Source organism: Cupressus sempervirens, chromosome 7 (assembly GCF_028749045.1).
Source record: "Cupressus sempervirens isolate cs-2001-9-10 chromosome 7, ASM2874904v1, whole genome shotgun sequence".
NCBI classification, from domain to species: domain Eukaryota; kingdom Viridiplantae; phylum Streptophyta; class Pinopsida; order Cupressales; family Cupressaceae; genus Cupressus; species Cupressus sempervirens.
Genome location: NC_143124.1, coordinates 683,621,924 through 683,638,797, shown reverse-complemented (window position 1 = coordinate 683,638,797; position 16,874 = coordinate 683,621,924). Strand labels below are relative to the sequence as shown.

The 16,874-nt window shown below is 50.5% G+C and overlaps 2 non-coding genes across 2 annotated transcripts in view; both read left to right on the top strand.

The window, feature by feature from the left end:
* Window positions 1-338, top strand: part of LOC149548565 (18S ribosomal RNA) — a 1,811-nt gene extending 1,473 nt beyond the window's left edge. The window contains exon 1 of the ribosomal RNA XR_016354733.1: window positions 1-338. This exon is cut by the window's left edge and continues 1,473 nt beyond it. This is a non-coding gene — a ribosomal RNA (18S ribosomal RNA).
* A 627-nt stretch (window positions 339-965) lies between these two features.
* LOC149548564 (5.8S ribosomal RNA) lies at window positions 966-1,119 on the top strand. Its single transcript, XR_016354981.1, has one exon. It is a non-coding gene; the product is annotated as a 5.8S ribosomal RNA (ribosomal RNA).
* Window positions 1,120-16,874: the final 15,755 nt, after the last annotated feature.

Here is a 16,874-nt window from a genome sequence, read left to right as displayed (position 1 = left end):
CTACACTGATGCAACCAACAAGTTTCTCTCCCTAGCCTGAAATGTTTGGGAAATCTTGCCAAATTGCATCGTGATGGGGATAGACCATTGCAATTATTGATCTTCAACGAGGAATTCCTAGTAAGCGCGAGTCATCAGCTCACGTTGACTATGTCCCTACCCTTTGTACACACTTCCCATCGCTCCTACTGATTGAATGATTCGGTGAAGTGTTCAGATCGTGGCGACGACGGCGGTTCCTATCGGCGAGGTCGTGAGAAGTTCACTGAACCTTATCATTTAGAGGAAGGAGAAGTCGTAACAAGGTTACCGTAGGTGAACCTGCGGTAGGATCATTGTCGGTTCGAGACCCTAAATCGTGTAGGGGATGGAGCTGGCCTCCTCCCAACCCTTGAAATCTCGGCGATGTGCGGACACTCGGCCCTGCTACGATGTGCTGGATGGCCAAGCTATAGGTCTAGCACCGTCGAGGTCGAGGGTCACATCGAATGACATCCCCATTGGAGTGAGAGGTCTCTGCTCGGTTGCAATTTAGAGGGGGTCCGGGCCTCATCCCCCGTTGAGATTTCACGGTCTGATCGCGTGCGCGGCGCTGTGCCAGGGATCTGTCGTTTCGACGGTGGCAAGTCGGGACTGCCGCAACCCCCCGTTGCCTTGCCCAGGTGTTTTGACTTGTCGCTTGGAGCATTCTGTGTTTAGGATAGGTACACTCGCATGATTTGTGGGGCAGGGGCCCCATCCGCTGACACGGCTCTCCCATGCGTCGCCTCCCACCTTTGCGAGGGGATGGGGCGGGGACACACCACAACGTTCCTTGTCGCACCCATTGGGTGCTCGGGGTTCGGGATGTGTCAACACCCAACAACACATGGGTGCATCGCGCACCTTAGAAATCCAAAGAATGAAGCGCGAGCCAGCGCCTTGCATGCTTGGGTCGCCGAAAGGCAAAAAAAAAACAAAATCATGACTCTCAACAACGGATATCTCGGCTCTCGCCATGATGAAGAATGTAGCGAAATGCTATACTTAGTGTCAATTGCAGAATCTCGTGAATCATCAAGTCTTTGAATGCAAGTTGCGCCCGAGGCCTCGACCAAGGGCACGTCTGCTTGGGCGTTGCACTACAAAATTTTTCCCTCCCCAGTGAGGAGCGGAGATGGCCGTCCGTGTCCGCAAGTGGCGCGCGGTCGTCTAAAATGAGCACAAGGTCCGTCGATCCGTCGCGACGAGCAGTGGCTCGCAAAGGCCGACGTTGGTTTGCGCTGATCGAACGATTCCTCGCGAGGAACTTTATTCTAGGCTCAGCGGCCTGCCGCAGTGCAGGCATTACTGCATCTCTACCGCGTCCCCAAGTCAGGCGTGAGTACCCGCTGAGTTTAAGCATATCAATAAGTGGAGGAAAAGAAACTTACCAGGATTCCCCTAGTAACGGCGAGCGAACTGGGAAGAGCCCAGCATGAAAATCAATGGCCACGCCTATCGAATTATAGTCTGTAGAAGCATCCTCAGCAACAGACCTGGCCCAAGTCCCCTAGAAGGGGGCGCCGGAGAGGGTGAGAGCCCCGTCGGTCCCAGACCCTGTCGCACCACGAGGCACTGTCGGCGAGTCAGGTTGTTTGGGAATGCAGCCCTAATCGAGTGGTAAATTCCGTCCAAGGCTAAATACGGGCGAGAGACCGATAGCGAATAAGTACCGCGAGGGAAAGATGAAAAGGACTTTGAAAATAGAGTTAAAGAGTGCTTGAAATTGCTGGGAGGGAAGCAAATGGAGGCCGGCAATGTGCCCCGGTCGGATGCGGAATGGTGTGAGCTAGTTCGCCGCTCAGTTTGAGGGACGTGCCAGCGCGGGTTGTCGCAGCGGCATAAGCGCGACCTTCTGGTCGCACAAATACTTCCATCGCGGCGGTCGAGGAGCGAAGCGTGCGCCTTTACAGCGGGCTCTCGGGCACCTGTGCGCTCATGGCACTGGCTAGCAGGCTTTCCATCTGACCCGTCTTGAAACACGGACCAAGGAGTCTAACATGTGTGTGAGTTGGCGGGTTGGGAAAACCCGCGAGGCACAAGGAAGCTGATTGGCGAGATCCCCTCTCGGGGGGTGCACCGCCGACCGACCCTGATCTTCTGTGAAGGGTTCGAGTGCGAGCACACCTGTTGGGACCCAAAAGATGGTGAACTATGCCTGAGTAGGGCGTAGCCAGAGGAAACTCTGGTGGAGGCCTGCAGCGATACTGACGTGCAAATTGTTCGTCTGACTTGGGTATAGGGGCGAAAGACTAATCGAACCGTCTAGTAGCTGGTTTCCTCCAAAGTTTCCCTCAGGATAGCTAGAGCTCACGTACGAGTTTTATCGGGTAAAGCAAATGATTAGAGGCATCGGAAGGGGTTTGCGATTTTTGAAAGGGCAAAAAAATCTCCCGAGTGCCGAATCCCCCGCAGGTGGGGTTTTGTGATTTCCGCAAGTGCAAAAAAGTTTTCCATGTGGGTCGGGTTTGCAATTTCTATCAGGGCAGAAAAATCTTCCAAGTCCAAATTCCAGGCAGGCGGGGTTTCGTAATTTCCAAGTGCCAAATTTTGAGTGGGTGGGGTTTGTAAATTCCGCGAGGGCGGAAAAAACTTCCAAGTCCAAATTTCGAGCGGGTGGGGTTTGTAAATTTTCGTGAGGCCAGAAAAATCTTTCGACTGCAAATTCCAGGCGGGTCCCTGGGTTTTGTAATTTTCGCAAGGGCAGACGACTCATGTATGTGATCCAAAACTGGTCAACTTATTTTTTTGGTTAACGCCCAAAGTTTTGAACTCAAATTGAGTTGGCTACCCCGACTCGAATCGCCTCCAAATTTTTTGCACAACCCATGTCACCATGCTCGACTTGATTCTAAGTGCCCCGAGTCATGTACGTGGTCCAAAAGAGGTCAACCTTTTTTTTTTTGGGGGTTAATGCCCAAAGTTTTCAACTCGAACCGTGTCGACAACCCCGACACGAATCGCCCCAATTACCCGAACCCCGACTCGAATCGCGTTGAGCCTTAACCACCTCCAATTTTTTTGCATGACTCATGTCACCGTGCTCGACATGATTCTAAGTGCGCCGAGTCATGTGCGTCATCCAAAGGTGGTCAACTCTTTTTTTGGGTTAACGCCCAAAGTTTTCAACCCAAATTGTGTCGGCGACTCATGTCACCGTGCTCGACTTGGTACCCCGAGTCATGTACGTGATCCAAAAGTGGTTAACTTCTTCCTTCTTTGGTTAACACCCAAAGATTTCAACCTGAATCATGTCAGCAACCCCAACTCAAATCGCATCGAGCCTTAATCGCCTGCAATTTTTTTGAACCACTCATGTCATCATGCTTGACTTGATTCTATGCACCCCAAGTCATGTACGTGATCCAAAAGCGATTAACTCTTTTTCTGGCTAACGGCCAAAGTTTTCGAATCGACTCAGCTACCTCGACTTGAATTGCCTCGAGCCTTAACCGCCTCCATTTTTTTTTCGCTCGACTCATGTAATCGTACTCGCCTTGATTCTGAGTGGCCCGAGTCACTTACGTGATCCAAAATCGGGTAACTTTTTCTTTTTTCTTTTTTTTGTCAAGTCCCAAAGTTTTGAACTTGAATAGAGTTGGATGCCGCGACTCGAGTCATCTCCAAATTTTTTGCATGACTCATGTCACCGTGCTCGACTTGATTCTAAGTGCCCCGAGCCGTGTAGATGATCCAAAAGTGGTTAACTTTTTCTTTTTAGTTAACGCCCAAAGTTTTCAACCCAACCCACCTCGGCAACCTCGACTCAAAGTGCCTCGAGCCTTAATGTCCTCCAATGTTTTTGCACGACTCATGCCACCGTCGACTTTTTGCTCGAATCATGTCACCTAGGGCACCTCGATGCTACGTGACCCGAGCCCTGTGCGTGATCCAAAACCGAGTAACATTTTTTTTTGAACTCCCAAAATTTCATTCTTTTTTGCCTTACGAGGCCTATCATGATCTCTTTTTATAAAGAAAATTCCCAAATCGGATCATTTCGGCTACCCTACCTCAAATCTGGCTAGCTAGGCGTAACACCTCGAGTCGGCTCGGTAATACGTGAACTGAAACTTGTGCGTGATCCAAAAGTGGGTAACTTGTTTTTTTTTTTTTTTGTAATGCCCAAAATTTAGCGCTTTTTGCTGTACAGGGCCTCCCATGATTTTTTTTTTTTTTTTTTTTTTTTCCCCTCGTCGACCCACTCTGGTGACCTAGTCGGGTCGCCCGAGGCTGGGGCGACGGAGATGGGTTGACCTAGTCGGGTGACCCAAGTTGGGTCGACCCAGGCGTGCGATCCTGGCTGGGGATAGCAAGTTGATTCTATAAGTTTGCTTGCCAATTTTTCTAGCCAGGTCAGCTCACCAAGTCATCTAAACATGTGGTCTTTACCAAATCAAGAATTGACTCTTTAAGTCCACTCACAGCTCGTCAAGTCGGCTCACCAAGATGACTTACCGTCTCACCTCACCAGGTTGCCCCACCAGGTCGCCTCTTCTTTAAGACCGCTCACCATGTCGGCTCCCCAAGTCACCTCACTGAGTTGACTATTCAGGTTGCCTCACCAAGTCGACCCCTTAAGTTCAATCACCAAGTCAGCTCCCTAAGTCAGCTCACCAAGTCGAATCACCTAGTCATTTTACCACCTTGCCCCAGTAAGTGTGCTCGCCAAGTTGCCCAACCGAGTTGCTTCTCTGAGCCCACTCACCATGTCAGCTCACCAAGTTGGTTGTTCAAGTACGTTGCCAAGTCAACTCTTTAAGTTCGCTCACCAGGTCAGCCCGCCCAAGTCGCCTCTTTAATTTCGTTCGCCAGGTCGACCCACCCAAGTTGCATCAGTGGGCTAACTCGCCGAGTCACCTCACAAAGTTGACTCTTTAAGTGCGCTCACCAAGTCAGCTCACCAAGTCGACTCACCATCTCGCCTTGATAAGTTGGCTTGCCGAGTTACCCCACCAAGTCGTCGCCTCTTTAAGCCCGCTCATCATGTCAGCTCGTTAGGTCGGCTCACCAAGTCGACTAATCAAGTAGGCCCACCAAGTCGCCTCAAGGATAGCTCCTCACCATGAGTCGCCTCACCATGTTGACTAAATGAGTCGCCTTACCATGTTGACTCTTTGAGCCTACTCGCCAGGTCGCCTCACCAAGTTGACTCGAGTACGTTGCCAAGTTGACTCTTTAAGTTCGCTCGCCAGGTCGACTCGCCAAGTTAGCTCACCATGTCATCTCAACGAACCAACTCGCCGAGTCGCCTCACCATGTGGGCTCTCTAATACCACTCGCCAAGCTGCCCCACCAACTCGCCCCGTTAGGCCCACTCACCACATCCCCCCGTTAGGCCCACTCTCACCAAGTGGACTCTTTAAGTCTACTCATAAAGTCGAGCCACCAAGTACTCTCACCAAGTTGACTCTTTAAGTCTTTCACCGAGTCACCCCACCAAGTACACTCACCAAGTCAACTCTTTAGGTCCGTTCATAGAGTCACCCCACCAAGTCGACCCTTCAAGTGCATTCATCAAGTCACCCCACCAAGTCGACTCTTTAAGTTCATTCATCAAGTCACCCCGCTAGGTCAGCCCACAAATTACTCTCACCAAGTTGACTCTTTAAGTTCGTTCATCAAGTCACCCTGCCAGGTCGGCCCACCAAGTGGACTCTTTAAGTTCATTCATGAAGTCACTCTACCAAGTCGGCCCACCAAGTCGACTCTTTAAGTTCATTCATCAAGTCACCCCGCCAGGTCAGCCCACCAACTACTCTCACCAAGTCGACTCTTTAAGTTTGCTCACCAAGTCACCCCGCCAGGTCGGCCCACCAAGTACTCTCACCAGGTTGACTCTTTAGGTTTGTTCATCAGGGCACCCCACCGAGTACTCTCACCAAGTCGACTCTCTAAGTTCATTCATCAAGTCACCCCGCCAGGTCGGCCCACCAAGTACTCTAACCAAGTCGACCCTTTAAGTTCAGTCATCAACTCACCACGCCAGGTCGGCCCACCAAGTACTCTCACAAAGTCGACTCGTTAGGTTCGTTCATCAATTCACCCCGCCAGCTCGGCCCACCAAGTTCTCTCACCAGGTTGACTCTTTAAGTTCGTTCATCAAGTCACCCCGCCAGTTCGACCCACCAAGTACTATCACAAAGTCGACTCTCTAAGTTCGTTCATCAAGTCACCCTGCCAGGTCAGCCCACCAAGTACTCTCACCAAGTCACCCCGCTAGTTCGACCCACCAAGTCGACTCTTTAAGTTTGTTCATCAAGTCACCCGGCCAAGTCGGCCCACCAAGTTGACTCTTTAAGTCCGTTCATCAAGTCACGTGACCAGGTCAGCCCACCGAGTACTCTCACCAAGTCGACTCTTTAAGTTTGTTCATCAAGTCACCCGGCCAAGTTAGCCCACCAAGTCACCAAGTACTCTCACCAAGTCAACTCTCTAAGTTCATTCATCAAGTCACCCCACCAGGTCGGCCCACCAAGTCGAATCTTTAAGTCCGTTCATCAAGTCACCCCACCAAGTACTCTAACCAAGTCGATTCTTCAAGTGCGTTCATCAAGTCACCCAACCAACTACTCTCACCAAGTCGACTCTTTAACTATGTTCATCAAGTCACCCCACCAAGCACTCTCACCATGTCAACTCTTTAGGTCCATTCATAAAGTCACCCCACCAAGTCGACCCTTCAAGTGCGTTCATCAAGTCACCCCACCAAGTACTCTCACCAATTCGACTCTTTAAGTCTTTTCATCAAGTCACCACACCAAGTACTCTCACCAAGTCAACTCTTTAGGACCGTTCATCAAGTCACCTCACCAAGTCGACCCTTGAAGTGCATTCATCAAGTCACCCCACCAAGTACTCCCACCAAGTCGACTCTTTAAGCCAGTTCACGAAGTCACCCAACCAGGTCGGCCCACCAAGGACTCTCACCAAGTCGACTCTCTAAGTCTGTTCATCAGGTCATCCCACCGAGTACTCTCACCAAGTCAACTCTTTAGGTCCATTCATCAAATCACCCCGCAAAGTCGACCCTCTAAGTTCGTTCATTGAGTCACCCAACCAAGTCGACTATTTAAGTCCTTTCATCAAGTCACCCCGCCAAGCTGACTCTTTAAGTCCGTTCATCAAGTCACCAGAACAACTACTCTCACCAAGTCGACTCTATAAGTTCTTTCATCAAGTCGGCCCACCAAGTACTCCCACCAAGTCGACTCTTTAAGTCTGTTCATCAGTTCACCCCGCCAAGTACTCTCACCAAGTCAACTCTTTAGGTCCGTTCATCAAGTCACCCCGCCAAGTCGACCCTTTAAGTCTGTTCATCAAGTCACCCCTCCGAGTTGCTTCTCTAAGCCCACTCGCCATGTCAGCTCACCAAGTCAGTTGTTCAAGTACATTGCCAAGTCAACTCTTTAAGTTCGCTCACCAGGTCAGCCCGCCCAAGTCACCTCTTTAATTTCGTTCGCCAGGTCGGCCCGCCCAAGTCACATCAGCGGGCTAACTCGCCGAGTCACTTCACGAAGTTGACTCTTTAAGTGCGCTCACCAAGTCAGCTCACCAAGTCGACTCACCATCTCGCCTCGATAAGTTGGATTGCCGAGTTACCCCACCAAGTTGACTCACCATCTTGCCTCTTTAAGTTCGCTCGCCAGGTCGACTCGCCAAGTCAGCTCACCATGTCATCTCAATGAACCAACTCACTAAGTCACCTCACCACATCGGCTCTCTAATACCACTCGCCAAGTCACCCCACCAACTCACCCCGTTAGGCCCACTCACCACATCGACCCGTTAGGCCCACTCTCACCAAGTGGACTCTTTAAGTCTGCTCATAAAGTCAAGCCACCAAGTACGCTCACCAAGTCGACTCTTTAAGTCCTTTCATCGAGTCACCCCACCAAGTACTCTCACCTAGTCAACTCTTTAGGTCCGTTCATAGAGTCACCCCACCAAGTCGACCCTTCAAGTGCATTCATCAAGTCACCCCACCAAGTCAACTCTTTAAGTTCATTCATCAAGTCACCCCACCAGGTCAGCCCACAAATTACACTCACCAAGTCGACTCTTTAAGTTTGTTCATCAAGTCACCCCGCCAGGTCGGCCCACCAAGTGGACTCTTTAAGTTCGTTCATGAAGTCACTCTGCCAAGTCGGCCCACCAGGTCGACTCTTTAAGTTTGCTCACCAAGTCACCCTGCCAGGTCGGCCCACCAAGTACTCTCACCAGGTTGACTCTTTAGGTTTGTTCATCAGGGCACCCCACCGAGTACTCTCACCAAGTTGACTCTTTAAGTTCGTTCATCAAGTCGCCCCGCCAGGTTGGCCCACCAAGTACTCTCACCAAGTCGACCCTTTAAGTTCGCTCATCAACTCACCCCGCCAGGTCAGCCCACCAAGTACTCTCACAAAGTCGACTCTTTAGGTTCGTTCATCAATTCACCCTACCAGCTCGGCCCACCAAGTTCTCTCACCAGGTCGACTCTTTAAGTTCGTTCATCAAGTCACCCTGCGAGTTCGACCCACCAAGTACTCTCACAAAGTCGACTCTCTAAGTTCGTTCATCAAGTCACCCTGCTAGGTCAGCCCACCAAGTACTCTCACCAAGTCACCCCGCTAGTTCGACCCACCAAGTCGACTCTTTAAGTTCGTTCATCAAGTCACCCGGCCAAGTCAGCCCATCAAATCAACTCTTTAAGTCCGTTCATCAAGTCACGTGACCAGGTCAGGCCACTGAGTACTCTCACCAAGTCGACTCTTTAAGTTTGTTCATCAAGTCACCCAGCCAGGTCAGCCCACCAAGCCACCAAGTACTCTCACCAAGTCGACTCTCTAAGTCCGTTCATCAAGTCACCCCGCCAGATCGGCCCACCAAGTCAAATCTTTAAGTCTGTTCATCAAGTCACTCCACCAAGTACTCTAACCAAGTCAATTCTTCAAGTGCATTCATCAAGTCACCCGACCAACTACTCTCACCAAGTCGACTCTTTAACTATGTTCATCAAGTCACCCCACCAAGCACTCTCACCACGTCAACTCTTTAGGTCTGTTCATAAAGTCACCCCACCAACTCGACCCTTCAAGTGCGTTCATCAAGTCACCCAACCAAGTACTCTCACCAATTTGACTCTTTAAGTCTTTTCATCAAGTCACCACACCAAGTACTCTCACCAAGTCAACTCTTTAGGACCGTTCATCAAGTCACCTCGCCAAGTCGACCCTCTAAGTCCGTTCATCAAGTCACCCCACCAAGTACTCCCACCAAGTCGACTCTTTAAGTCAGTTCATGAAGTCACCCAACCAGGTCGGCCCACCAAGGACTCTCACCAAGTCGACTCTCTAAGTCTGTTCATCAGGTCACCCCACCGAGTACTCTCACCAAGTCAACTCTTTAGGTCCGTTCATCAAGTCACCCCGCAAAGTCGAGCCTCTAAGTTCGTTCATCGAGTCACCCAACCAAGTCAACTGTTTAATTCCTTTCATCAAGTCACCCCGCCAAGCCGACTCTTTAAGTCCGTTCATCAAGTCACCAGAACAACTACTCTCACCAAGTCGACTCTATAAGTCCGTTCATCAAGTCAGCCCACCAAGTACTCCCACCAAGTCGACTCTTTAAGTCCATTCATCAGTTCACCCCGCCAAGTACTCTCACCAAGTCAACTCTTTAGGTCCGTTCATCAAGTCACCCCACCAAGTCGACCCTTTAAGTTCGTTCATCAAGTCGCCCCTTCGAGTTGCTTCTCTAAGCCCACTCGCCATGTCAGCTCACCAAGTCAGTTGTTCAAGTACGTCTCCAAGTCAACTCTTTAAGTTCGCTCACCAGGTCAGCCCGCCCAAGTCGCCTCTTTAAGTTTGTTCGCCAGGTCGACCCGCCCAAGTTGCATCAGCGGGCTAACTCGTCGAGTCACCTCACGAAGTTGACTCTTTAAGTGCGCTCACCAAGTCAGCTCACCAAGTCTACTCACCATCTCACCTCGATAAGTTGGCTTGCCGAGTTACCCCACCAAGTAGGCCCACCAAGTCACCTCAAGCATAGCTCCTCACCATGAGTCGCCTCACCATGTTGACTCAATGAGTCGCCTCACCATGTTGACTCTTTGAGCCCACTCGCCAGGTCGCCTCACCCAGTTGACTCGAGTACGTTGCCAATTCGACTCTTTAAGTTTGCTCGCCAGGTCGACTCGCCAAGTCAGCTCACCATGTCATCTCAACGAACCAACTTGCCGAGTCGCCTCACCACGTCGGCTCTCTAATACCACTTGCCAAGTTGCCCCACCAACTCGCCCCGTTAGGTCCACTCACCGCATCGCCCCGTTAGGCCCACTCTCACCAAGTGGACTCTTTAAGTCTGCTCATAAATTTGAGCCACCAAGTACTCTCACCAAGTCGACTCTTTAAGTCCTTTCATCGAGTCACCCCACCAAGTACTCTCACCAAGTCAACTCTTTAGGTCCGTTCATAGAGTCACCCCACCAAGTTGACCCTTCAAGTGCGTTCATCAAGTCACCCCACCAAGTCGACTCTTTAAGTTCATTCATCAAGTCACCCCGCCAGGTCAGCCCACAAATTACTCTCACCAAGACGACTCTTTAAGTTCGTTCATCAAGTCACCCTGCCAGGTCGGCCCACCAAGTGGACTCTTTAAGTTTGTTCATGAAGTCACTCTACCAAGTCGGCCCACTAGGTCGACTCTTTAAGTTCATTCATCAAGTCACCCCGCCAGGTCAGCCCACCAACTACTCTCACCAAGTTGACTCTTTAAGTTTGCTCACCAAGTCACCCCGCCAGGTCGGCCCACCAAGTACTCTCACCAGGTCGACTCTTTAGGTTTGTTCATCAGGGCACCCCACCGAGTACACTCACCAAGTTGACTCTTTAAGTTCGTTCATCAAGTCACCCCGCCAGGTCGGCCCACCAAGTACTCTCACCAAGTTGACCCTTTAAGTTCAATCATCAACTCACCCCGCCAGGTCGGCCCACCAAGTACTCTCACAAAGTCGACTCTTTAGGTTCGTTCATCAATTCACCTCGCCAGCTCAGCCCACCAAGTTCTCTCACCAGGTCGACTCTTTAAGTTCGTTCATCAAGTCACCCCGCCAGTTCGACCCAGCAAGTACTCTCACAAAGTCGACTCTCTAAGTTCGTTCATCAAGTCACCCTGCCAGGTTAGCCCACCAAGTACTCTCACTAAGTCACCCCACTAGTTCGACCCACCAAGTCGACTCTTTAAGTTCATTCATCAAGTCACTCGGCCAAGTCGGCCCACCAAGTCGACTCTTTAAGTCCGTTCATCAAGTCACGTGACCAGGTCAGCCCACCGAGTACTCTCACCATGTCGACTCTTTAAGTTTGTTCATCAAGTCACCTGGCCAGGTCGGCCCACCAAGTCACCAAGTACTCTCACCAAGTCGACTCTCTAAGTCCGTTCATCAAGTCACCCCACTAGGTCGGCCCACCAAGTCGAATCTTTAAGTCCGTTCATCAAGTCACCCCACCAAGTACTCTAACCAAGTCGATTCTTCAAGTGCGTTCATCAAGTCACCCGACCAACTACTCTCACCAAGTCGACTCTTTAACTATGTTCATCAAGTCACCCCACCAAGCACTCTCACCACGTTAACTCTTTAGGTCCGTTCATAAAGTCACCCCACCAAGTCGACCCTTCAAGTGCATTCATCAAGTCACCCCACCAAGTACTCTCACCAATTCGACTCTTTAAGTCTTTTCATCAAGTCACCACACCAAGTACTCTCACCAAGTCAACTCTTTAGGACCGTTCATCAAGTCACCTTGCCAAGTCAACCCTTGAAGTCCATTCATCAAGTCACCCCACCAAGTACTCCCACCAAGTCGACTCTTTAAGTCTGTTCACGAAGTCACCCAACCAGGTCGGCCCACCAAGGACTCTCACCAAGTTGACTCTCTAAGTCTGTTCATCAGGTCACCCCACCGAGTACTCTCACCAAGTCAACTCTTTAGGTCCGTTCATCAAGTCACCCCGTAAAGTCGACCCTCTAAGTTCGTTCATCAAGTCACCCCACCAAGTCGACTGTTTAAGTCCTTTCATCAAGTCACCCCGCCAAGCCGACTCTTTAAGTCCGTTCATCAAGTCACCAGAACAACTACTCTCAACAAGTCGACTCTATAAGTCCGTTCATCAAGTCGGCCCACCAAGTACTCCCACCAAGTTGACTCTTTAAGTCCGTTCATCAGTTCACCCCGCTAAGTACTCTCACCAAGTTAACTCTTTAGGTCCGTTCATCAAGTCACCCCGCCAAGTCGACCCTTTAAGTCCGTTCATCAAGTCGCCCCGCCAAGTACTCTCACCAAGTCGACCCTTTAAGTCCTTTCATCAAGTCACCCCACCAAGTCGACTCTTCAAGTCCATTCATCAAGTCACCAGAACAAGTAATCTAACCAAGTTGACTCTTTAAGTCCGTCCATAAAGTCACCCCACTAGGTCGGCCCACCAAGTACTCCCACCAAGCCGACTCTTTATGTTCGTTCATTAGTTCACCCCGCCAAGTACTCTCACCAAGTTGACTCTTTAAGTCTGCTCATCAAGTCGAGCCACCAGGTACTCTCACCAAGTCGATTCTTTGAGTTCGTTCATCAAGTCGCCCCACCAAGTACTCTAACCAAGTTGATTCTTCAAGTGCGTTCATCAAGTCGCCCCACCAAGTACTCTCAGCAAGTCGACTCTTTAAGTCCTTTCATCGAGTCACCCCGCCAAGTACTCTCACCAAGTCAACTCTTTAGGTCCGTTCACAGAGTCACCCCACCAAGTCGACCCTTCAAGTGCATTCATCAAGTCACCCCGCCAAGTTGGCCCACCAAGTCGAATCTCTAAGTCCGTTCATCAAGTCACCGTCCTGATCTGGCCGAGCCGTTCTGGCCGAGCCATGCTGGCCGAGCCGATCTGGGTGAGCCATTCTGGCCAACCCGATCTGGCCGAGCCATTCTGGGCAAGCCATGCTGGCTGAGCCAATCTGGGCGAGCCATTCTGGCTGAGTCGATCTAGGTGACCTGTTCTGGGCGAGCCGATCTAGGCGACCCGTTCTGGCCGAGCCATGCTGGCCGAGCCGTTCTGGCCGGGCCATGCTGGCCGAGCCGATCTGGGCAAGCCACTCTGGGCAAGCCGTTCTGGCCAAGCCATGCTAGCTGAGCCAATCTGGGTGAGCCATTCTGGCCGAGCCATGCTGGTCGAGCTGTTCTGGCTGAGCCGTTCTGGCTGAGCCATGCTGGCCGAGCCGATCTGGCCGAGCTCCAAAAACGGTGTCGTGGATGGTTGTTTGGGCACCTCTGTGCCAACTCGATCGGCACAACATTGGGAATGGTTCGACAGCGGTTGTCGTTCCAATGTGTCATTGGGATGTCTTGGAACACGGCCTTTCAAGGGCGAGCTCGCATCTAGCACTTGGATTGTGCGTCGTCACAAGTGAATGGGGAGATCTCTTTGTGAACGACGGCATGGCGATTGCAAGAGAAAATTGACTTAGTAGTCAGAGTATTGGCCTCGGGCCATTGTGACAGCCTTGCAATTTCTCTATAATTGCAACCTATGTTTGCGCAGTAGCAGAGTTTGCATGTAAGATTGGCCTTTGTTCTTGACGGTTCCAAGTACTCTCACCGAGTCACCAAGTCACCATGCTGGCCAACCCAATCTGGCCGAGCCGATCTGGGCGAGCCATGCTGGCTGAGCCAAGCTGGCCGAGCCGATCTGGGTGAGCCATGCTGGCTGACCCGATCTGGGCGAGCCATTTTGGCCGACCCGATCTGGCCGAGCTCCAAAAACGGTGTCGTGGATGGCTGTTTGGTCACATTTTTCATTGAATTGGATTTTTAAGGGAGTTGTCCGTGCTATCACAGATTTCTAATGCAGAGCGAGCCTCGCACTAATAGCTTATATAGGAGAGGTTGTTGCCGCGAGCCTCTCCCATGCCCCTTTCATTGATTCAACATTGGTGTCTAGGCGGATTGGATTGTTGGGTTTTCAAACGGTGTATGCTGATGTTGAATCAATGAAAGGGGCATGAAGTGATCTCAGTGCTTTTCCTCGGCTCTCCTTTAGATCATGTTTTTCGATGACTCAATTTTGGAAAAGGTGAGGCAGCGGTTGCCAATCCATGGCGTGTGTTTTTGGTGATTTTAAAACTTGATCTAAACGTGAGCCCTTGTCTAGCACTCCGGCGTTGCTTGGTATAATGGCAATTTGCTATGGGTGCTCGGCGCTCTAGCAATTTGTCATGGTGTACTTGTTGCAGCTACATGGGATCTTTAATATCGAAAGCTCTCGGCGAAAAATGGTGGCCGAGCCATGCTGGCTGACCCGATCTGGCTTAGCCATTTTCGTCGACCCGATCTGGCTCTTCTTTCTCACTCCATCGGCACAAATTCGGGAGTTGTTCGACAGCGTTTGTCGTTCCAATGTGTCATTGTGATGATCTGGAGAGCGATGCTAAGGGCGGGAGCTTGCGTCTAGCATTTGGGGATGTTTGTGCAAGCGAGCAGGGGAGCTTCTCTTATCAGAACCTCTCCGTGGCCTTTGAATATAGACCCAGTGCCGACGATATCGATGGATACGAGCCTTGGATTCTAAAATTGTTCAGCTAACATTGGTTTTTGTGAGAGATGGTTACGAAAGCACTTCCCAATCGATACACGGGAGTTCCCTAAGATCGCCTCTGTGCCAACTCGATCGGCACAACATTGGGAATGGTTCGACAATGGTTTTCATTCCAATATGTCATCGGGATGTCTTGGAACGCAGCCTTTCAAGGGCGAGCTCGCATCTAGCACTTGGATTGTGCGTCGTCACAAGTGATTGGGGAGATCTCTCTATGAACGGCGGCATGGTGATTGCAAGAGAAAATTGACTTAGTAGTCAGAGCATTGTGATGGCCTTGCAATTTCTCTATAATTGCAACCTATGTTTGTGCAGTAGCAGAGTTTGCACGTTAGATTGGCCTTTGTTCTTGACAGTTCGAAGTACTCTCACCAAGTCAGCAAGTCACCATGCTGGCCGAGCCGATCTGGCCGAGCCATGCAGGCCGAGCTGATCTGGGTGAGCCATTCTGGCCGAGCCGATCTGGGCGAGCTCCAAAAACGGTGTCGTGGATGGCTGTTTGGTCACATTTTTCATTGAATTGGATTTTTAAGGGAGTTGTCCACGCTATCACAGATTTCTAATGTAGAGCGAGCCTCGCACTAATAGCTTATATAGGAGAGGTTGTTTCCGCGAGCCTCTCCCATGCCCCTTTCATTGATTCAACATTGGTGTCTAGGCGGATCGGATTGTTGGGTTTTCAAACGGTGTATGCTGATGTTGAATGAATGAAAGGGGCATGAAGCGATCTCAGTGCTTTTCCTCTGCTCTCCTTTAGATCATGTTTTCTGATGACTCAATTTTGGAAAAGGTGAGGCAGCGGTTACCGATCCATGGCATGTGTTTTTGGTGGTTTTAAAACTTGATCTAAACGTGAGCCCTTGTCTAGCACTCCGACGTTGCTTGGTATAATGGCAATTTGCTATGGGTGCTTGATGCTCTAGCAATTTGTCATGGTGTACTTATCGCGGCTACATGGGAGCTTTAATATCGAAAGCTCTCAGCGAAAAATGGTGGCCGAGCCATGCTGGCCGACCCGATCTAGCTTAGCCGTTTTTGTTGACCCGATCTGGCTCTTGTTTCTCACTCCATCAGCACAAATTCGAGAGTTGTTCGACAGCGGTTGTCGTTCCAATGTGTCATTGCGGTGATCTGGAGAGCGATGCTAAGTGCAGGAGCTTGCGTCTAGCATTTGGGGATGTTTTTGCAAGAGAGCAGGGGAGATTCTCTTATCAGAACCTCTCTGTGGCCTTTGAATATAGACCCAGTGCCAATGATATCGATGGATATGAGCCTTGGATTCTAAAATTGTTCAGCTAACATTGGTTTTTGTGAGAGATGGGTACGAAAACACTTCCTGATCGATTCGCGGGAGCTCCCTAAGATCGCCTCTATGCCAACTCGATCGGCACAACATTGGGAATGGTTCGATAGCGGTTGTCATTCCAATGTGTCATCGGGATGTCTTTGAACGCGGCCTTTCAAGGGCGAGATCGCATCTAGCACTTGGATTGTGCGTCGTCACAGGTGAATGGGGAGATCTCTCTATGAATGGAGGCATGGTGATTGCAAGAGAAAATTGACTTAGTAGTCGGAGCATTGGCCTCGGGCCATTGTGACGGCCTTGCAATTTCTCTATAATTGCAACCTATGTTTGCGCAGTAGCAGAGTTTGCATGTAAGATTGGCCTTTGTTCTTGACAGTTCCATGAGATGACCTCTGGAACTTTTGGATTGGGCCCCTTCAAGGTGAAATTCATCCAGTTGATCGGATGAGCTCGATGACCATTTCACTCCCTTGGCTCCATGAATTCAAATCCCATCCAGCTACCGTGAAGCCATCCCGATTTTGCTATGTGAGGGCTCTCTTCCCAGAGTCATTCTCTTTGCAACAACTTCTTTGGCAAAAAAATTTCAGAATGGTTCGGCAGCGGTTGTCGTTCCAATGGTGCCGTTGTGGTGGTTTCCTGGGCAGCGATCTGAAGGGCGAGCCATCGTCTAGCAGTTGGGCTGTGCATCACGGGTGACAAGGGAGCCTTTGTAATCGGAAGCTCCCCGTGACCATTCGATGAGAAGAGCCATTGCTTGTGTGAGCAAGGATGAATGCAGCCTCGGATTCCAAAGGAAATCAACGACATCGGATCTATATATAAGAGCAGAATGAAGCAGCAACCCGTTTGCCATGCGCGGCTCCCCAAAGTTGCTCATCTTTCTCACTCCATCGGCACAAATTTGGGAGTTGTTCGACAGCGGTTG